General features: G+C 35.9%; 1 protein-coding gene and 1 pseudogene across 12 annotated transcripts in view; one reads left to right on the plus strand and one right to left on the minus strand.

Moving 5' to 3' along the window:
- Positions 1–23,575, plus strand: part of EIF4G3 (eukaryotic translation initiation factor 4 gamma 3) — a 321,219-nt gene that overhangs the window by 205,407 nt on the left and 92,237 nt on the right. The window lies entirely within an intron of this gene.
- LOC123634154 lies at positions 21,005–22,536 on the minus strand (annotated as a pseudogene).

The following is a 23,575-nucleotide window of genomic DNA, read 5'->3' on the forward strand; positions in this document are numbered from 1 at the left end:
GTAGCATCTTACAAACTGACCATTAATCAAAAGTTATGTGAGGCTTATCAGCTATTACAGAGTCAGTAACCCATAAGAATATTGAAGTTTTCATTTTTGACAAGTCAGCATAGCCTGTCCTCTGCAACATTGCCCTATGCTATATAATTTGTGCTTTGTATACCTGCCAGATTAATGCTTATATAAATTGTGCTCTTTGAAAAATGACTGCCCCCCCCCAGTATTATTGTCTGTCTGAGCTGTATAATAGATAGAAAAACTTGACAAACCAAAAACCTGATCCCTAATTTTGAGGTGTGGCTTTCCTACCCATCCCAGTTCTTGAGGCAGTTGCCTTATCAACGTCTATGGGGGGTATCTGGTCCCTCAGAACTGTAGGACATCTAGTTCAACGCAGTGAAACAAAGCAGAAAAGCAAAGTGTGCAAGGCGATTGGAACAGGGAGACACTTATCATAAATCTTTGCAAGTTATTTATCATAAATCTTTACAAGTTGTTTCCTCAACAGACTAGCCTCCATTGGCATCAGTATTAATAGTGCCAACACTGTTTTAGGAACCGTTGAGGTGTGGCTGCAGGTGAATGCCATTCAAAGAACACCTGTCTGTTGGAGAATAGTAAATTGTTTGACCCTTCATTGTCTCTTATCATTGACCCACCTGTGAGTTGTCATTCAGCAACTCCAAAAGAAGAGAAGCTAATGAAGAAAAATGATTTAAAAACATAAAAACAAATAACAGAAAGAAAAATAGTACAATCATAGGAAAATAGTACAATCATAGGAAATACAAGTAAAAGATATAAACTATACCTCAACTGGAATAAGTGTAAAGCAAGACTCTGCACCAAAGATCATAATTTCACTCATCCCTGACATTCATTCTTTTTTAAAGTAATTTGTCACTTAGATGGCATGATATTGCAAGACTGTACCCAGGTATAGATGGACAAAGAAACAGAATTTTGAGTTAATCTTCTTATCGTGGTGCATTTGTTTGAAATGCAGATACTCTTGGATTAATAACTTAAGTCAGTAGCACCTTACTCAAAGGTTATGGATTCTGCAGCAGTAATCCAGAAAGTACCCAGAAAAGGAAGAACTGTCTTTATCTTCACTGGGGTGAAGGTAGAGGTTGATCGATGTCAGGAGGTAAAGTGTCTTGGCAGTTTTCTAGTCCCTTGATTTTTTTTTTATATATATATATAAACATATTTAAAGGAACTAGAATTTTTATAATTTCTTTTTACATGTTACAGTCTTCAAAATCCAACAGTAAAGGAACCTCAAGAACTCCCTCAACTCTACTATTTTTTAAATTATAAAGCTTCAGAAATATTTCTGACCCTTTCATTTCTACAAAAATAATTTTTAATGTTTTTGCCACAAAAGTTAATGAAAATTAATATTACCTCTGATCTTTAAATATATTCACTTGAAGTGGTCATATGCCTAATAACTACATTTTTATTTGCACTTTCTCACTTATTATACATTATTTACCTTGAGAATTTAATAAATAATAACAACAGTTTGGTTTGGTTATCAGTCTTTTGGTGTTGACTTTTGAGAATAGTTCTTAGTGTTTATGCCTGAGAATGAAACACATCAAAGCTGGCTTCAGAAACCTGATGCATAAATAATATTTATATCCAGTGGTTGATATAGAGATACTTGGTTAAAGTAGTAAAGTCACACATAAGGGATATAGTCTCTTACTTCTGCTGGAAAACATTTTCTTGCACCTATTTTAGATTTTATTGTTGAATGGATCAAAGTGCTCTAATTCTGGATGCCTAGGAGTTAAAGAACAAACACTGTAAAATAAGAATTTTGTGTGTGTGTGTGTATACACACACACACACACACACACACACACGTATCTTCAGTGTACTCTGAAAAAGCCTCAAAGATTGGCCAGACTTTTGATTACTTGTTCCACATGGTCACTTCAGTAATTAAATCTGCAAAACTATGTATTAATTGGGTGATTTCTTGAAATCTTGAGAATCTTTATTATGGTTTCTGTATATCTGGTGGGGAAGAAAAGAGGGTTTCAAGGTTGTAGAAAATCATAAACTTTTCTACTTTTAAAAATATTAGTGACTTGTTTTTTATTTTTTGTTATCTCTATCTGATATGAAACCATTACTTGAAATTCTTTTAGGCAGAGGGTGGTTTTTAATTTTTCTATTTATTTTGTCTTTTGGCTCTTGCTCATAGTCATTGCTTCTTTGTGTATTTTATAACTTTGTTTTATGAACTCATCTAATTTTCCTGTATGTAGTCTGAGGGTAAGTACTTCTAGAGCAGTCTTGTATTTACTTTATCTGCCACATGTCTTGGGGAAAGCATTTGTTAGAACTAAATCTGGTTTCAATGTCCTAAACCTACATTTACATCCCAAAGTGTGAGGGCATCCATGTTACCCTGTGGTATGGATAGTAATTTTGAGGACAACAACAATCCCTTCTCCACCTAGCTGAAACAAAAAATCTTGTCATCACTGTGTTGGTTCACTAGTTTATTTTGTTGTCTTTTGGTTTTGTTAGCTATTTTTTCACTGAACCTGTCACTCTTTTAGGATTCCAAGGGGTTTATGTGAGAGTCTCTGTTCCAAGTCCCTACTCTGCAGTTACCCAAGGTCTCATTTCCTCCCAAATGAATGTTAAAATATAAGCTCCTTGGTTATAGAGACTGGAATACCATCCCACTCCCCCTGAATTGTAGGGACAACAGCAGTAACTGACCTTGTTTATGTGGCTTCTAGGACTTGAAAGCTCAGCTGAGGGTATCCAGATTCTATAGGTTATAGGTGGGAAATTTCTCTTTCACATGGAGATACGACTGTGTTTTAGGAGATGTTAAAAAAATACTGATCAAGTTGCTGCTCTCTCTCTCTTGGTTTAGACTTACTTAAGTATAAAGGGAACATCCTTTAATGCAGGAATTTGTTTTTTTAAGAGACAGGGTCTCACTCTGTTGCCCAGGCTGGAGCTCAGTGATGCGATCTTAGCTCACTGTTGCTTAGAACTTACGGGCTCAAGTGATCCTCCTGCCTTGGTGTCCCAAAGTGCTGGGGTTACAGGTGTGAGCCACCATGCCCGGCCCCAGGAAAAACATTTTAATAAATCTTACATTATTCTCAACTGGGCTAGTATTGAAAATACTTTTAAGGAAATAAAACAAAGTAAGGATAAAACCAGATAAATAAAAGTCTATCAGTTTGGGTAGATTAACCTGAAAAAGTCTCAATTTTTGCACCATGAAACGTATTCTTACCTTTTCTCAACTTACACATTCTAAGAGGTGTTTGAAATATCCCTTGAAGATTTAGTTGCTGGGGTCAAAAGTAGACCACCAATGATTTGAGTGTCTTGCAAGCCTAATTCCTACATTATTGTGCACCCATATAATTTAACTTCCTATATTTCTCTAGAGAAATATATTCCAGAAACTTGGGAACAAGACTGCTTATACGTTCTTGGTTTCATCTCAGCTACCAAAACCAGCAGAACAATCCTTAAAGGAAGGATGCCTGGCTACCTTTTTCATAGGCTTGAGTCTGAGTGATCCTTAGGGATAAGTAAAGATTTTCTCTACCTTGTTTGTAAGCTATTTCTAACAAAGCTACCTGAAAAATACATTCCTGCCATACTATTTCTACTTTCTTGTTGTCCTCTACAGTGAAATCTTAGACAATCGCTGGAAGATATTGTTGCTAGGTCAAATTCTGTCCTTTATATGCTACAGACTGAGCCCAGACTGAGCCCAGACACCTGTTGGTGGAGCCAACAGACAGGCTTCGGTGCTTGCTGGGTCTCCTTGTAAGCCCCTTGTGTAGCTCCTCCCTTCCTCTTCATATGGGATTCATCTCCCCATTATTTGCAGTAGTTCATGTCTTTGCAAAATCAACTGTGAAGTTTCATTCATTGGATATTAACTTAGATATACATCTCCATGAATGGACATAGATTCCTTGTTCAGAATTTAGCCCACTTTTCCCCAGACACAGTTTTTAACCTTCTTCCACCACAAGGAACTATTGTACTTACCTGCTTCCAGACAGGGTAATTCAGTCAGCCTAAGGGAATGCTCCTCTTAGTCTGAAGAAAGCCTTCTTCAGGAAAACCTAGTCTTATTAAAAGCTTTCCCTTTCTCCAATATCTGTCTTCACCTTGCACACAGTAGCCTTAAGAACTGTTGCCAATGCCTTTGAAAAGATAATTTTCCTTACTGTTGTAAAAACATGCCAAAAATGCATTTCTTTTGTTATGTCTTTTCTCCATTTTTATTGCTGTATTAAAGTACTTGGTCATTTAGTTACAATCATAACAAAGTCATCTTATGTTTTTCTGTTTACAAAACCCTTTCCCAGGCATCTCAAGCATCATTCTTGTGATTTAAGCAATTGTTCCTTGGATGTAATTATTCCTATTTTACTAATGACAAAAATAAGCCACGGAGTGGTAAATCAGCATTCTCAGGGTCACAGGAGAATTACAACCTCTTCCTTTACTTCACATTTCTATTATTCTTTCAGACGTGGTTTCCACGTTGATACAAAGTTCCCTTAGTATGTTCAGGATTTGCCAATTATACATTTATGCTTGTGACCACATTCAAAGGGAAATGTAAAAGCCTACCTGTTTGAACCACAGTTACTGAGGGTCCACTATATGTCAGTTACTTTTCTGTGCACTTGAAATTCATCAATGAACAATGCAAAGATCTGTGCCCTAGTGATGTACTAGTAAGTTTTAAGTGCTATAAAAATAAGCAGGGTAAGGAATGCTAGAAGGGCAGCATTCAGTAAGAGGTGAAATTTGAGCCAAGAGGAAGAGGATGATTATCTGGGCTACCTTCTTTACAAAATCTGTGATTTTCTTTTCCCTTTTGAGAAACCTTTCTAGCAAAACTGTTATCTTGAATCAGTGCTATACCCTGCCTCTCTTCCTCTACTAGAGAAAAATCACACTAATATAAGTGGTGTGAATACCACTGCCAATTCACACTGTCTACCTGCAGTCATTTCATTTATGACTTACCTATTATAAAACCCTGTGTACTGTCCAACCCTCCTCACATGTAGCATATGACCATGTCTCTTTGTTTAGAACCTTGAAGATAACGAGTATGCGTTTTTCAACCTTCTATCCCTAGTTAAACCTGTCTGTGTCAAAACCTTCATCAAGGTCTTTTAGTTGTCCTTTGCAGTCTTATATATAGTCATTGACTCTCCACAAACTTACTGTCTATAAACTGCTGAAATACCTCTCATTCCAGAGACACTCCCTGAGTTCCACATATCCATTTAGCTGATATTTAATCTTTTTCTTGTGATGCAAAGTACTCAAGAATATTGTACCATTTCTTCTCTTATTCTGTTCACTATTCAACTAAAATAATCTGATCTATGCTCCTAACATGCTAGTTGAACTTTCCTCAGCAGGGTCACCAATAGGTATAAGTTTATCTTACCGGTCTTTTTATTTCATTTAATGCTATTGGTGACTTTCTCCTTTTTTTTATTTTTTTACTTAGGTTTATTGAGTATAATTTATATATAGTAAAATTCATTGTTAGCAATCATTTTTGTGAATTTTGACAAACACATATAAAGTCTTGTAATCACCACCACGATCAAAATATAGAACAGTTCCATCTCTCCAATAAATTCCCTTATATCTGAGCCATGTCTGATTATTGTTATTCTACATATTCTTCGTAGATGATTTCACCTACTCTAAGAGTAGATGGCTCCAAATGTTATATACTAATGATCTCCAGGTTTTATCTCCATCTTGACTTTTCCTCTAAACTTCTATCATATTTCCAATGGTGACAAATATGTCCACTTGGAAATCTCAGAATCACCTCAAATTCAATATATCCAATATCAAAGTAATCACTTATTTCTCTAAACCTTTTCTTTTATCTCAGGTGGTAGCACTGGCTTTAATGAAGCTAAAATCCCAAAGCTATTTTGATGGACTTCCCCCTTGAGTCCCTTTTCCTCATATGGAAATTCACATTTTACAAAGTGCCCTGGTTTTATCTGATATGTTTGTAGCACTTGTCCACTCCTCTTCATTTCTTTCTACCCCCTTTTTAGCCCTTAAGTGTGGATGCTTCTCATTTCCCTGACTCCAGTTTTGCCCTCCTTCAAATTGTTCATCATCAAGCAGCCAAAGTTGTCTTTTTAAAATACAGATTTGGCTTTGTCACTCCTTTTTCGTGTCTCTGCTTAAGCCCTTTAGGGTGCCGAGTGGGGGAGTATGGGACGTTCTCCTCCAAGATAAACTCTTAGTTTCTCAAATTTTACTGTAAAAGTATCTGGCATCCCAGTCCTCTTATACGTTTCTAGTGTCATCTTCAGAAATTTATCAGTGTTCTACAAGGCTGGAGATCATTTAAAAGACCCCATATTTAGTTCTAGTAGCAATCTTCTGAGCACATAGGCATACCTCATTTTATTATGCTTCATTTCATTGTGCTTTGCAGAAAATGCATTTTTTACAAATTGAAGGTTTTTAGCAACCCTGTGTTCAGCAAGTCTGTTGGCGCCATTTTTTCAACAGCATGTGCTCACTTTGTGTCTCTGTGTCACATTTTGTTAATTCTCATAACATTTCAAACTTTTTCATTGTTACTGTATCATTTTAGTGACTTTGATCAGTGATCTTTGATATTATTGTTAAGTGTTTCGAGGGTGCCATGAACCACAGCAGACTTAACTGAGAAATGTTGTGTCTATTCTGACCTCTCTACCAACTAGCCATTGTCCCTTCTCTCTCCCTCTCCTTGGGCCTTCCTCTTCCCTGTGACACAACAGTATCAAAATTAGACCAATTAACAACCCTGCAGTGAGACTGGGCACAATAACTCATGCCTGTAATCATAACACTTTGGGAGGCCAAGGTAGGAGGGTAGCTTGAGTCCAGAAGTTTGAGATCAGCCTGAGCAACATAGCAAGATCCCTTCCCTACAAAAAATACAAAAATTAGCTGACACAATAGCACATGCCTATAGTCTCAGCTACTCAAGAGGCTGAGGCAGGAGAATCGCTTGAGCCCAAGAGTATGAAGTTGAAGTGAGCTGTGATGATGCTGCTGTACTCTAGCCCAAGAACAGAGTGAGACCCTGTCTGGGGGGGGGGGGGCAAGGGGATAGAAAAAGGAAAGAAAGTGTCTCTGTAATGTAAAAGTATAAGGTAAAGCAGCAAGTACTGATGTAGAAGCTGTAACTTACACAGAAGATCTACCTAAGATAGCTGATGAAGATGGCTACACTACACAACAGATTTTCAGTGTAGAAAAAACAGCCTTCTGTTGGAAGAAGATGCCATCTAGGACTTTCACAGCTAGAGAGGAGAAGTTAATGCCTGGCATTAATTTCTAAAGGACAGGCTGACTTTTCCTGTTATAGGCTAACGCAGCTAGTGACTTTATGTTGAAGCCAGTGTTCCTTTATCATTCTGAAAATCCTAGGGCCCGTAAGAATTAATGCTAAACCTACTCTGCCTATGCTTTATAAATGCCTGGACGACATCACATCTGTTTACAGCATGGTTTACAAAATAGTTTAAGCCCACTGTTGAGACCTACTGCTCATATAAAAAAACTTCTTTTAAAAATTACTGCTCGTGACAATGCACCTAGTCACCCAAAAGCTTTGCTGGATATGTACAAAGAGATTAATGTTGTTTTCATGCCTGCTAACCAAACATCTGTTCTGTAGTCTACGTGGATCAAGGAGTAATTATGACTTTCAAGTCTTATTATCTAAGATATATATTTTGTAAGTCTATAGATGCCATAGATAGTGATTTCTTTGATGGATCTGGTCAGTATAAATTGAAAACTGTTTGGAAAGGATTCACCATTCTAGATGCCATTAAGAACATTCTTGATTCATGAGAGGAGGTCAAAATATCAACATTAACAGGCATTTGGAAGAAGTTCTTTCTAGCCCTCACAGGTAACTTTGAAGGGTTCAAGACTTCAGTGGAGGAAATAACTGCAGATGTCATAGAAATAGCAAGAGAATTAGAAGTGGAGCCTGAAGATGTGAATGAATTGCTGCAGTCTCATATTAAGAGGATATGCTTCTTATGGATGAGTAAAGAAAGGGGTTTCTTGAGATAGAATCTACTCCTTGTGAAAATGCAGTTAACAGTGAAATGACAACACAGGATTTAGAATAGCATATAAAGTTAGTTGATAAGCAGTGGCAGGATTTGAGGTAACTGACTCCAATTTTGAAAGAAGTTCTGTGGTTAAAATTTTATGAAACAGCAGTATATGCTGCACAGAAATCTTTCGCGAAAGTAAGAATCAATTGATTTGGCAAACTTCACTATTGTCTTATTTTAAGAAACTGCCGCAGCTACCCCAACCTTCAGCAGTCACCACCCTGATTAGTTAGCAGCCATCAACATCAAGGCAAGACCCTCCACCAGCAAAAAGATTACAACTTGCAGAAGGTTCAGATGACCATTAGCACTTTTTAGCTATAAAGTATTTTTAAATTAAGGTATATACATTGTTTTTATAGACTTAAAGTTATTGCAGACTTAATAGACTATAGTATAGTGGAAACATTACTTTTATATGCACTGGAAAACCAAAAAATTTGTGTGACTTGCCTTCTTGTGATATTCACTTTATTGCAGTGGTCTGGAACCAAACCTAGAATATCTCAGAGGTATTCGTATTTATGCATAGGATCTGAAAGTAACTTTTTATGTGTTCGATTACTGTGAACACTAGCAGTGAAGTATAATGGCAAGATCAAAGCAAGAGTTTGACACTCCATGTTAGCCTTTCTTCTTGTCTATCTCTGTGACCTTGGGTGAACTTCCTAACTTCTTTGATTCTTATCCAGAAAATGAAGATAATAATATTTACCTCATAAAATTGTAGTGAAGATAAAATGTGATATATGGAAAGCACTTAACACAATGTCTGGCACATAATAAGTAATATTAATACTTCTGTTTTTGGCTAGTATTAAGAACCCAGATGTTGTCTTTGAGCTATACTAATATTATACAGAATGAACAGATATTATGATCTCTGTCATTAGGAATTTATCTTCCAAAGAAGAGAAGCTCAAGAGTTTGATACTTTCGGGGGGGGGGGAATATATATATATATATATGTATGTATGTATGTATATATTTCAGACGTAGTCCCATTCTGTCGCCCAGAATAGAGTGCAGTGGCATCATCACAGCTCACTGCAACCTCAAACTCTCAAACTCCTGGGCTCCAGTGATCCTCCTGCCTCAGTCTCCCAAGTAGCTGAGACTACAGATGTGTGCCACCACACTGACTAATTTTTTCTACTGTTAGTAGAGACGGAGTCTCGCTCTTGTTCAGGCTAGTCTCAAACTCCTGAGCTCAAGCAATTCTCCTGCCTTGGCCTTCCAGAGTGCTAGGATTGTAAGCATGAGACACCGTGCCTGGCGCATTCTGAAAAATTCTTAATAATATCCTTGATATGTGATGGTCACAAATCCCTTAAGATAGCCCTTACACATGTATAACTTCGCTTAAAGGTTTTTGAACCCATTATGTCATTTAATCTTCACAATAGACGCTTCTCAAGGTGACCTGCAATGATTGGGAAGTGGGGAGAAGGTCTGCTTAGAACAGTGAATCTTAAGGAGAATCCGCAATTGAAAGCTTTAGGGCATCCATTAAAGTAATAGCTAGAAATATCATCTTATTTAGGTGTTTAAGAGTCAATTAATTATCAGAATAGAAAATCTGGTGAAGGTACTCATATTGACAAAATTAAATTTTGAGCAAGATTTTTAATGTGGTCTAGGTTGAGAAGAAAAGTATTGAGGCGAGAATGTAGGAATTAACACCTATAAATGGAAGGTTAGCAAAATAATGATAACAAAGCTCAGCTAGGATGTGATCATGACAGAGTTTTCAAGGCTAACCTGAGAGCCTGGATCTTGTACCCTTGAAAGAACTGTTTCTGTAGGCCTGGGACAGATATCTGGCATCCAGAAACAGTGTCTTCCTCTGAAAGAGTTTTCTGGAAAATGTTCAATGAAAATGCTTTTTCAAGGGAAGTCTGAAAGCAGAGTTGTAGTAGCTGAGGTATAAGGTAACAAGAGTCTATGAAATAGACTAAAAAAGAAGGGGGATTATGTCGGGAGTGGAAAATTGGGAAAAAAAGAAAATGTAAAAGAATGGAGAAAATATAGATAAGGCAGCTAAAAAGTGGAAACTGTCTAAACATTTATCAGCTGATTAATGGTTAAACAAAATGTGGTGTATACATACCAGAGAATATTTCAGGCATGAAAAGGAATGAAGTTCTGATCCATGCTACATGGATAAACCTTGAAAGAATTATGCTAAGTCACAAAAGACCACGTATTATATAATTCCATTGATGAGAAATGTCTAGAATAAGCACATTTCATAGAGTTAGAACGTAAATTAATGTTTGCCAGAGATTGAGAGGAGAGGTGAAGAGGGGAGGGTGTAGTAATGGTCACAGGGTTTCTTTCTTTCTGGGGCTATGAAATGTTCTGAAATGAGACTGGTAATGGTTGCACAACAACTCAGTGTATATACCACGAGCCACTGAATTGTATAGTTTTAAAGGTGCATTTTATGGTATATGAATTATGTCTCAATAAAGCTGATATATATATATATTTTATATATGTATATATACACACACACAGACACACACGTATATATACACATACATGCAACCAATGATATGATTATGCCACCAGAATCTATATAAGGATCTGGTTAGGGAAGTTATAGCTTAGAAATTCAGGAAGTTTCAATAGAAACACCATAATTAACAGTACCAGAGGTACAAGATTTTTGGGATGCAGCCAAAATCAGTTTTATGCCTGAACTATGTACTGTTTTTATTGTCCCTTTTTTTTTTTTTTTTTTTTTTTTGAGACAGAGTCTCGCTGTGTTGCCGGGGCTGGAGTGAGTGCCGTGGCGTCAGCCTAGCTCACAGCAACCTCAAACTCCTGGGCTTAAGCGATCCTACTGCCTCAGCCTCCCGGGTAGCTGGGACTACAGGCATGTGCCACCATGCCCGGCTAATTTTTTTTCTATATATATATTTTAGCTGGCCAGATATTTTCTTTCTATTTTTAGTAGAGACGGGATCTCGCTCTTGCTGAGGCTGGTCTCGAACTCCTGACCTCGAGCAATCCACCTGCCTCGGCCTCCCAGAGTGCTAGGATTACAGGCGTGAGCCACTGCGCCCGGCCTGTCCCTTTTTATTTTACTAGTAATTATGTCTTACCTGAGATTAAGAGGGTGTTCTCAGCTTGGTATTGAATGTACCACCCATGGAACCCTCTAGAAGAGAGGCATTGTTTGATGTCACAAATATATGGAATGCCCAGCTGGGCCAGAAATCAGAGTGGTTCTTTGTGGTCAAACCACATAAGGGGTCTTTGTTTTAGAAGTAATGATTCTGCATTGCCTTCTTGCCTAACTTGGTCTTTATACGTTTTTGCCTCAGTTAAGCCATTCTAAGTCCTCCTTCACCTTCTACCTAGGACCATTCTGGGTCTTTCTTGTCTTTCCAGCTGTCCATTCATTCATTCCTTTATCCATCCATCTGTTCAGTCCCCCTTCCTTTCTAGTGCATTTCACAGACTCTTGTTACCTTACACCTCAGCTACTACAACTCTGCTTTCAGACTTCCCTTGAAAAAGCATTTTCATTGCACATTTTCCAGAAAACTCTTTCAGAGAAAAGATTGTTTCTGGATGCCAGATATCTGTCCCAGGCCTATAGAAACAGTTCTTTCAAGGGTACAAGATCCAGGCTCTCAGGTTAGCCTTGAAAACTCTGTCATTATCTCATCCTAGTTTAGCTTTATTATTATTACTTTGCTAACCTTCCATTTATAGGTGTTAATTCCTACATTCTCGCCTCGATGCTCTCTTCTCAACCTAGACTACATTAAAAATCTTGCTCAAAATTTAATTTTGTCAATATGAGTATCTTCACAAGATTTTCCATTCTGATAATTCCTTGACTCTTAAACACCTAAATACAATTATGTCAATTTAAAATACTTACAGTACTTTATGAATATTGATATGTATGCATCTTACCTCTCCAAATCTTTTATATCTTCTTCAAGGTTAGTAAAGCTTTTATTTTTATTAACCCCAATGAGCTTTTATTAAATGTTTATTTACTCATTTAAGCAAACGAGTAGCTTTGTGTTGATGTTTTCATAGGGTTTTTTGTTTTGTAGGGTATCTGGTAGTAATAAATCAAGTATATTTAAAAATCATTGCCTTGGTAGGAAAAATTTGTTGGTTTTAATAGTAATAGCTATCATTGATGAAATGCTTGCTATTTACCAGCCACTGTGATATTAACTTATTTAACCTTTATAACAACTGCTTTTGCAGAAGAGGAGACTGAGGCACAGAGGAGATGATACTTGCTAAAGTTTATATAGTTATTAAGTGGCAGAACCAGAATTAAAACTAAGCTCTGCAGGCTGTGCTCATAACCACATATCTGTATTGTCCCTCAAATTAAACTATATGTCCTGTAAACAAATTTTAGACTTCTGCAATCAAAATTTAAAATAATTCTTACTAAAGTAAGATATTCTTTTTATATTAGAGATGAATATAATATTTAAATAAAAGTATTAATAACAGTTGGATAAACAGGTAGATGATGACAGTGTGCAAGTTAAATGTACTTACCCTGATTAACTTAACAGGTACAGCAAAAATCACCGATTATCTCCAGTCCATTAGTTAATAGCTCTCCTCAAGTTTCTACTGATTTGAGAATCCATGCATATAACCTACACGTCGCCTCTGTACCTAATGCACCATTGAAAAAATAAAAATAAAAGTCTCATTATTTGTGTGACAACATTCAGCATTTGATGAGATACTCAATAACATCTGAAAACTATTATGGCTTTTGTAACATAATACCATCATTAATAGTTGTCATTCACTCAACAGGTACTTATTGAGTCCCAGATTGTCATAATTTTAATTATTAATTTTTTTATAGAGTTAAGGTTTGAGTGGCATTTGAGATATACAAATCAGTATATCTGAATATACAGGATGAAACTCCCTTCGAAATGTGATAGTGCACATAGATGTTCCATAAATTGTATAAATTGCATTGCAAATCATGTTATCACCTCTATGACATGGTTTCCTATACATCTTACTAATGAATTCTACTCTAATTATAAAGTCATGCCAAGGTATAAAGCAGTGTGTATAATATCAAAAAAAGGAAAAAGCTGTATGCACGTTCATACATAGCATACACACCAGTATTTTCTGAAGACAAGTAAGAAATACTTAATAGTTATTTCCTCTGGGGAGAGAAACCTAGGAACAAAATGGGAAAGAGAAGATTTTTTTCAGTTTTTCCTTGTTGTGAAATATTTTTGTCCATAAGTATGAATTATATTTGTCATAATTATAACCTGAAGCAAGTTTAATTGCATATCTTGCAGTTAAGTTTATCGGATCTAATTTAAATAATAATTTCCTCATGATAAATTATATATATTAAACATAGATTGTCAAATTTCAAAATGTACCTACCAGTCTATTTTGAATGATTCCTAATATTCTTCAAGACCAATGCCTCATTTTATTATTAACATCAGTTATCATTCTTTAGTAATATGAATAGGAAGAATGCAAGTATTCTTCAGAAATTTATTTTTGGGGTAAAGTTCCAATACCATTTGTATCATGTTTTCATCAAATTAAGAATGCAGAGAAATTCTACTTTTTTGGATTTAAGATTTAGTACTGTTCAGTTGAACAAACATTTGAGCAAATAAAGTTGTAATAAGTAGATGCTGACATTTCTTCTTCAGATTTCAATAACAGACTCTAGGTTTTCTCTAAGATTGTATTTATTTTTACATGAATTATGAATTAGAATCTTTTGATTGCCTCTTCAGGCAAAGAATATTCAAGTTGGGAACTATCATGGAAAACCAAGAAATACGAATGGCCTTAGACTTAATTTTGATTGCAGGTCATTTATGCATTCATAGATCTTCAGTGAGCATCCATTATGGGCCAGGTTCTCTGAATTAGTTGCTGGATAGATGGAGGAAACTCCTAAGATACAATCCTTATCCTGAAAGGGCTCAAGCTCTAATAATGTATTCTCAGCTTGCATCCATGCCTTTGATTGTGTGGAGTAGAAAGTGTACATTAGGCCGGGCACGGTGGCTCATGCCTGTAACCCTAGCGCTCTGGGAGGCCGAGGCTGGTGGATTGCTCGAGGTCAGGAGTTCGAGACCAGCCTGAGCAAGAGCAAGACCCCGTCTCTACTAAAAATAGAAAGAAATTATCTGGCCAACTAAAAATATATATAGAAAAAATTAGCCGGGCATGGTGGCACATGCCTGTAGTCCCAGCTACTCAGGAGGCTGAGGCAGTAGGATCGCTTAAGCCCAGGAGTTTGAGGTTGCTGTGAGCTAGGCTGACGCCACAGCACTCACTCTAGTTGGGCAACAGAGCGAGAGTCTGTCTCAAAAAACAAAAAAGAAAAGAAAAGAAAGTGTACATTAAGTGGGTTGGTGGTAAAATTGTTAGCATTGTAGAGCAGGAGGTGGGCCTGATGTTGACCAAAAGGTGGAAGCTAAATTCCTAGCTTTGATATGCCCCATAGACCAGAGAAACACATGGTCTTAAAGATGTAGAAGGTGGGACTAGTAGTGTTTTAACTTTCATACAAGTGAATTCCCTTTAAAATCTTTGACTTTCAAAGTAGCACTTTGATAAGTATTTGAGATATTATCAAAAAATAGGGTTCAGTTAAGAGAAATTGATATTGGAAACAGGATAGAAGTCTTGAGTTTCTGAAAGAAGATATTTATCGGATCTGGAAACAGGAACAGCAGGACTTGGTGACTAATGTGGGTTAAGAGAAGGCTTAAGAAGAGTTTGTATCAGGCAATACCAAATGCTACCAAAAAATTGAGTATGATGGTGAATAAGAAGGCCATTGAAGTTGTGATAAAGTTATCATTTGCTAGTCTGAGAGAAATTTTGTCACCTGAACAGATCCAAGCACCACAGATTTAGAGAAAGAAAGTGACATCAATAAGGTAAAATTACAAGAATGCCCATGGCACGGTGATATCCTGGGGATATCTAGAGGAAATGGAACAAAAACACAGGCAAACGGCCAGACAAAATACACAACAGGCCCGCTGAAGCATGGAGAGAGGAGCATAAGCAGGTGTACCTTTTCTTCTATTACCCATCCCGTTCTGGAGCAGAGCCTAAACATCTAGCCAAAGTTGGGGCTTTTAGGCTTTATACTTAAGGAAGCATTATCTCCTCACCTCGCAATAACAGAAGCTGGACTATAATGACAAAAATTTGAATCCAGCTGTATTCTTCTAGCTAAGCATGTATGGCTGCGGGATCACCAGCTCATATCCTGGTATAATTTGAACACTGGTATCCCGTGTGAGTTGCAGATGGCTGACATGGCAATCCTGTTGCATCATCCTTGACCTTAGGGTGGTGATTTGAAGCCCAGCAGCTGTTCTTCTGGCACGATTAGGGACTGAGGTCAGCTTATGTAATGAAGCACACTGTTGAACTGATACACGACTTAAACGCTGTACCTAGCTTCCAGTTCTACTGTGCAAAAAAATAAAAAAACTGTACCTTTAATGGTTTCCATTGAGATTAATGGTTTCCATTCAACTACTGCTATTCTCTTTATCTAACCTTGTACCAATAGCGTAATTACCTTAGGTTACTGTAGTTTTATAATATCTCAATATTACAAGTCCACTAACTTTTTATTCTGCATCAAAATTATATTGGCTTTTCTTGGCCTTTGCATTTCCACTTATAAAAAATAACATACAGTTTGTGCTATACACAAATAGGCACTTGATCAAGGGAAAAATTAGGAAATTATTTTATGTGTATTAATAAATATTTGTTACATTTAGGGGTTCATAGGCATTACCAATTTTCCTATAAATGTTTAGATCACATAATTCGTTCTTAACATTTTCAGATATAGCCAAATATGAGTTATATATAAATTTTTTTATACACATCTACTACATAAAATAATTATACCTATTAAAATCGGTCAGATATTATGTTTGGAGGAACAAGAAAGAGGCAGACTGTTAGAACTTTAGTTTTTTTCTATAAATGGATAATTCATGGATTTATTATCAGTAAACCTGGGCCACTGTTCATTCTAAAGCAGTTTTTTCAGGGAGCGACCAAAATGAGCTAAAAGTCCAAAAAGTCTAAATACTTATTCTATCTTTGAGTCTTCAGCTGTAGACCAAGGCTTACAGGTTAATGAAAACAAGACCCTATGGAAAATTATATACCAAAGACTGTTAACCTGCTGAGGCAAGGTTCACCTCAGGCAAGTAGAATTGGCTAGTTGGGAGAGAAGGATATTGCCTTTGTTTGTTTCAGTTGATACTTTTGTCATTTAAAACAAGAAGAAGAAAATTAAAAGAAAAAAAGCAGCAAAAATTCAGAAGAAAAAATGCCCTTGGAATCCAACTACCTGGATGTACAGATATATATTTATTTTCATAAATGGAAAAATACTATATATGCCATTTTAAAGACTTAAAAGCACTCAGTATTTCATAAAAATACTTCTATGTCAGTAAACATACATTATGAATTCTTGGTAGGTACATAATAGATACATGGATATGCTTATGTTTTAATTATTTTAGAAACGACCTAGACCTCTTCAACACCTTTAGTGAAATGTGATAGACGTGAGGTTAACATACACATATTAAAGTATTATATTAATTTTGACATGTATATACTCTGTATAAACCATCACAGTAATGAACATGTTTATCACTCCAAAAGTTTCCTCATTACTGTTTATAAATCCCCCCTCCTGTACTACCCTCATCACCAACCCCAGGCAAGCACTGATCTGTTTTCTTTCACTATAGGTTAGCTTGCATTATTTTAGAGTGTTATATAAATATATCCATTTACATATGGGTAAAATGTAAACTGTTTTGTCTGACTTCTTTCATTCAGCAGGTTCATCCATGTTATTGGGTATGTTAGTAGCTCATTTTAAAAAATTGCTGAATGGATTTACCACAATTTATTTGTTCATGTATTAATGGATATTTGGGTTATTTCCAGTTCAGGGCTATTACAGATAAAGTTGCTGTGAACATCCACGTATAAATCTTTGGACATGGGCTATCATTTCTCTTGGGTAAATAAATATGAGTGGAATGGGTGGGTTATATGTAGGTATATATTTAATTTTATAGGAATAAACTGCAAGTGATTTCCCAAAGTACTTGTGCCGTTTTATATTCCCACCAGCAATGCATGAGAATTTCAGGCTATCCTTTTTCTGGTGAATTTCCTTTGCACCTTTTCTATAAATATGTTATGCATACATAAGAGTGTCTATTTCTAGGTTTTTTTTTTTTCTTTGATCTAGTTTTCTTTCTTGATGCTAGTACCCCACTGTCATAGTGAGGCTTTGCACAAAGTCTTGAAATCAGATAGTATTAAATCCTCCAACTTTATTCTTCTTTTAAGAAGTTGCTCTGGATATTTTAGGTCCTTTGCTTTTCTAGATTAATTTTAGAATCAGTTTTTTCTACAAAAAAGCCGCTGGAATTTGATTTGGTTTGTATTAAATCTATAGACAGAATTTACAACTTGCAAGATTGAGTCTTCTGGCCCATAAACATTGTGTATTTCACTATTTGTGTTCTTTAATTCTCTCAAAAATGTTTCGAATTTTCTAGTATACAGGTCTGTTGTATCTTTTGTCAAAGTTATATCTTTTGATGCTCCTGTAAATGATATTTTTTAATTCCAATGCTTGTCATTATATATGAAAATACAATATATAACAGATTTTTGTATATTGGTCTCATCCTCCAACCTTGGTAAATTTAATTACTACTTTTTTAGAATTTTTGTAGAGATTCTTTTGGATTTTCTACATAAGTAATCATGTCTCTGAACAAAGACATGATTACTTAGAAATGCATTCATTTCTAACTGAATGCATCCTTTATTTCTTTTTCTTGACTTATTGTATGTCAGTTAGAACCTATAATACAATGTTGAATAAAAGTGGTGAAAGTGAACATTTTTGTCTTTTTCCTGATTTGAGGGAGAAAGGATTCAGTTTTTCACCATTAAGTATGATGTTATCTGAGGAATTTCTTTTTATTCCTAGTTTGCTAAGGGATTCTTTTAGTCATAAATATATATTGGATCTTATTAAGAATTTCCTGCATATATTAAGACAATGATGTGGTTTTCTTTTTTATTAATTTTTTATATTATTTGATATTTGAATATTAAACCAACTTTACTTTCCTGGGGTAAAACTTAGTTATGGTATATATTTCTTTTTGTATCTTACTGGATTTTACTTACTAAAATTTTATTTAGGTTTTTTTTTTTTTTTTTTGCACTTAAATTTGTAATGGATGATAGCTTACAGTTTTCTGGTAGTTGTCATGTTTGTGTATCTGGGTAATTCGGACTTCACAGAATGATTTAGTAAGTATTCCTTTCTTCAGTATTTTGGAAAAGTTTGTATAGCATTGATACTGTTTTTTCCTTAAATGTTTGTTAAAATTCACCAGTGAAGCCTTGAAAAAAATACTATGAGGAGAAAATAAGTCAATTGAAACTGATTCATGGCTGGGCGTGATGGCTCACACCTGAAATCCTAGCACTCTGGGAGGCTGAGGCAGGAGGATCACTCGAGGTCAGGAGTTCGAGACCAGCCTGAGCAAGAGCAAGACCCTATCTCTACTAAAAATAGAAAGAAATTATATGGACAGCTAAAAATATATAGAAAAAAATTAGCCAGGCATGGTGGCACATGACTATAGGGGCACACTACTTGGGAGGCTGAAGCAGAAGGATTGCTTGAGCCCAGGAGTTGAGGTTGCTGTGAGCTAGGCTGATGCCATGGCACTCTAGCCCAGGCAACAGAGCGAGACTCTTGTCTCCAAAAAAAAAAAAAGAAAGAAAGAAACTGATTCATAACTGACACAGTTGTTATAATTAGCATACAAAATCATTATTTATTAGGTACAGTTACTGTAACTATTTCATGTATTCAAAAAGTAGAGACAAGGAACTGACATAACCGGAAAACACAGAATTAATGGAACCTAGTAAATAAAACTGGGAAGGATATAGAAGACTTGAGCAGCACAGTCAACCAACTTGACCTAATTGACAATTAAACATGCAAACAATAGATATACATTCTTTCAAAGTACAAATGGCAGATTTACCAAGATAAACCATATTATGGTTCATAAAACAAGTGTTTATACATTTTAAAGGATTCGAGTCAAAGCAGAAATGTTTTCTGACCACAGTGCAATTATATTGGAAGTCAATGAGAAAAATATCTCTGGAAAATCCCCAAAGTATTTGGAAACTAAATAGCACACTCTAAATACCTCAGAGATCAAAAAAGAAATCAAAAGCTAAATGATAAAGTATTTCGAACTGAATGAAAATGAAAACCCAACCAACATTTCAAATTTTGTGAGATATTTCTCATGTTCCTTTTCTATTGCTATTGTAACAAATCACCACAAACATAGTGACTTAATACAAATTTACTCTCTTACAGTTTTGGAGATCTCAGTCTAAAATGGGTTTCCACAGGTCTGTGTTTCTTCTGGAGACTCGGTGGGAGAATCTGTTCCCTTGTCTTTTCCATCTGTTAAAGGCTACCTGCATTCTTTGTCCGGGTCCCCTTCATGTTCAGTGCCAACAGCATAATATCTTCAAATCTCTCTCTGGTTCTCTTGCCTCCCTCTTTCACTTGTAAGTACCTTTTGATTATATTGGATCCACTGGGTTAATCCCAGTTCATTGTTTCCCCATCTCAAGATCCTTAATTTTTGTTTTTAATATTTTTTGTTAGCACGGTAACATATGCAGACTTAAGTTGTCCACAACATATAACCAACCCACTGAACAACTCTTATTGTATGCCTCACAGTTACCAGCTTAAGGAATTTCACTACAGGTTTCCACAACTCCTGATTCAAACCTTTAGTCTTTTAACAATAAAGTAGATTGCCATATATAATACAATACATTAACTACTCATTTTCTATATGGTATCTTATAGCCACTTGTCCATTTCATATATATGAGATGACAGTCTCTAAAAATTCTGTTAAATATCAATGTTCCCTTTCAAGAAAGGAAAACAAATTCCTTTTCTTTTTAAATAAGAAAGTATGTAGACTTAGAGGGACTTTATATAAATGGCCATGTGTGTAACCTGTACAAAATTAAACTATTTCCAATTCACAGACTACAAGCAACTGAACCCAAATGTCTAAATGTACATTGTTTTCTATACTATATTTCAGCTAATATTGCAGAACTAATGAAATTTTTTTTTTTTTTTTTTTTGAGACAGTCTCACTCTGTTGCCCCGGCTAGAGTGCCGTAGCGTCAGCCTAGCTCACAGCAACCTCAGACTCCTTGGCTCAAGCAATCCTCCTGCCTCAGCCTCCTGAGTAGCTGGGACTACAGGCATGCACCACCACCACGGCTGGCTAATTTTTCTATATACATTTTTAGCTGTCCATATAATTTCTTTCTATTTTTAGTAGAGACAGGATCTCGCTCTTGCTCAGGCAAGTCACAAACTCCTGAGCTCAAACAATCTGCCTGCCTCGGCCTCCCAGAGTACTAGGATTACAGGCGTGAGCCACCTCGCCTGGCCACTAATGACATTTTTAAAAGTTACTATTACCAATTCTGTCTACTGTAGCAAGATACTTTAAGTTACAACAAAATCTTAGGAAATAAGACTGAATAATGTCTGTTACAGAAATACCTTACTCTTTACCAACTCCCACTCTCCCCCACCCTTTCAGAATCACAGCTGTCTTCTGTGACAGACAATCTAAGAATTGTGAAAACCCAATTTATATAGCATATGTCGTGGTCCACTGTCTGGCCATCCTGTCATGTTCTGCTCTGTTGGTCATATGCTGAGTGACAATACATCCCAACAAGGTGTCAGCAGGATTACAGTCTCTAAGAAGTGAGCAAATAGAAAGGAGGACTTTAGAAATGGTTATCTTTCAATATGTCCAAGCAAATAACACCTTGACTGTTAATATTACAATGATAGAGTCTTGTCCAAGATATAACCTTTGGAGACTTGAAGGGATATTCGGGTGTAAAAGTATTATCAAAGAAAAGAATACACCACCTTCATACACAGATCCTGGAGGCTCTAGTATGGTTGATCTCCATTCATAGATGTTATCGCCTTTGGGACCAGCACTGCAGTTTAGGTGGAGGATGTAAACTGATGTGTGCCAGTTACTTCTGAATCCTGCTCTTCCCAGGGTGTCCTGTAACTTCCTGCGAGACTGCTCTCTTCCTTCTCCGTGATCTGCTCTTAGCTCGCACTGGACACAGAGCTGTTTCCCACAGTTTTCTCCCTCCACACCAATCCTCAACTTCACCTTGAGATCCTTCATTTTGTCACTTTTGCAAAGTCAGTTTTGCTATGTAAAGTTACGTATTCACACACAGGGTCCAGGCATTAAGACATCTTTGATGGTCCATTATTTTCCCTACCACTCCACTAAAGCAATACTTTGATGGAAATTTATACTACTAACTGCATATATTAGGAAAGAAAGAAATATCTCAAATTATTAACCTCAGCTTCCACCTAAAGAAACTATTAAAATAAGAGCAAATTAAACCCAAAGGAAACAGAAGAAAGGAAATAATAAAGATAAGATATGAAGTAAATAAAATGGAATACAGAAACAGAAAAGGGGAAAAATCTATAAAACTAATCAGTGGTTACTGAGAATATCAATAAAATTAATAAACTTTTATAGCAGCAAACACCTATAATCAAAAACATAGAAAGATTTCAAATAAACAATCTTAATGATGCACTTTAAGGAACTAGAAAAACAAGGACAAACCAAACCCAAAACTGGTAGAAAGAAAGAAGTAATAAAAATCAGAGCAGAACGAAAGTAAATAGAGACTAAAAACTTAAAAAAAAAGGGATCAATAAAATGAAAAGTTGGCTTTTTGAAAAGATATGCAAAATTAATAAACTATTTTCCAGACTGACCAAGAAAAAAATAGAAGAGACCCCAATAAAGTCAGAAATGAAAAAGGAGACATTACAACTGATATCACAGAAATACAAAAGATCATCAGAAAATATGAGCAACTATACACCAACAAACTGGAAAACCTAGAAGAAGTGAATACATTTCTGAATACATAAAATCTTCCAAGATAGAATCAGGAAGAAATAGAAAGCCTAAACAGACCAATAGCAAGTAATGAGATTGAATTAGTAGTAAAAAGTCTACCAACAAAGAAAAGTCCAGGACTGGATGACTTTGCTGCTGAATTCTACCAAATTTTCAAAGAACTAACACTAAAATTGAAGAGGAGGGAACTTGCCCTCACTCATTCTACAAGGCCAGCATTACCTTGGTACCAAAACCAGAGACAGATGCAACAAAAAAAGAAAATCATAGACCAGTATCTCTGATGAATATAGATACAAAAATCCTCAACAAAACAGCAGCAAACCAAATCCAATAGCACATCAAAAAAATAATACACCATGATCGAGTGGGATTTATCCTGGGGATGCAAGTATGGTTCAACATAGACGAATCAATAAACATGATACATCACATCAGCAGAATGAAGAACGAAATCCATATGATCGTCTCAATAGACACAGAAATTGAATTTGGTAAAATTCAATATCCCTTCATGGTAAAAACTTCAAGAAATTAGGCATGGAAGGAATGTACCTCAACATTATAAAGGCCATGTGAAAAATCCACAGTTGACATCGTACTGAATGGGGAAACACTGTGAGCCTTCCTGCTAAGAACTGGAACAAGACAAGTATGCTCACTCTAACAACTCGTATCCAGTGTAGTACCAGAAATCCTCGCCAGAGCAGTCACAATCAGGCAAGTACAAGAAATAAAAGGCATTTAAGTTGGAAAAGAGGAAGTCAAATTGTTCCTCGTGCTGGTAATAGAATCTTATAGGTAGAAAAATCTAAAGACTCCACCTAAAAACTCTTAGATCTGATAAATTCAGTGAAGTTGTAGTATACAAAGTCAGCATACAAACATCAGCATTTCTGTATATCTGTAATGAACTAGCTAAGAAATCAAGAAGGCGATTTCACTGACAACAGCTACAAAAAAGAAAAAGAAAAACCTAGGAATAAATTTAAACAAGGATGTGAAAGATCGCTACTGGGAAAACTGAAAAGTGCTGATAAAAGAAATTGAAAAGTACACAGACAAATGGATCCCATGCTCATGAACTACAAGAATATCATTAAAATGACCATACTGCCCCAAAGCATTCTACATATTCAATGCAATCCTTGTCAAAATACCAACATCACTTTTCAGAGAATTAGAAAATACAATCCTAAAATTAGTACGGAACCAAAATAAGAGACCAAATAGCCAAAGTAG

This window comes from Lemur catta, chromosome 3 (genome assembly GCF_020740605.2).
Source record: "Lemur catta isolate mLemCat1 chromosome 3, mLemCat1.pri, whole genome shotgun sequence".
NCBI lineage: Eukaryota > Metazoa > Chordata > Mammalia > Primates > Lemuridae > Lemur > Lemur catta.